The sequence below is a fragment of the Sipha flava genome, unplaced genomic scaffold (genome assembly GCF_003268045.1).
Source record: "Sipha flava isolate LNK unplaced genomic scaffold, YSA_version1 2_pilon_pilon, whole genome shotgun sequence".
NCBI lineage: Eukaryota > Metazoa > Arthropoda > Insecta > Hemiptera > Aphididae > Sipha > Sipha flava.
The window spans coordinates 1,799,399-1,799,671 of NW_020272972.1; the positions used below are offsets into that span (position 1 = coordinate 1,799,399).

At 34.1% G+C, this 273-nt stretch overlaps 1 protein-coding gene across 1 annotated transcript in view; it reads left to right on the forward strand.

The window, feature by feature from the left end:
• The window catches only part of LOC112686085, a 21,842-nt gene that overhangs the window by 170 nt on the left and 21,399 nt on the right, over positions 1-273 (forward strand). The gene's annotated exons all lie outside the window — the stretch shown is intronic.

Below are 273 nucleotides of genomic sequence, written 5' to 3' on the forward strand. Positions count from 1 at the left end.
TTTTTGGCGGAAACGGTCAATATTATTTTGGCGGACACTGGGAACTCCTCCAACCACATTACCTCTTCAAACAAGAAACATAATTTTTTTGCGCAACGGGTATTGCATTGTTGACGAAAATTTAATGGCACCACTCTAACGCATATTTCTATGGATTAAACGTTGTGGCTGCTTATTAATATTATGAATATCACTTGATAATATCGTTAACAGCTACGGCTATTTATATGCGTACATGATTATAAATATTGTAAACCAATAAATACCGTTTTT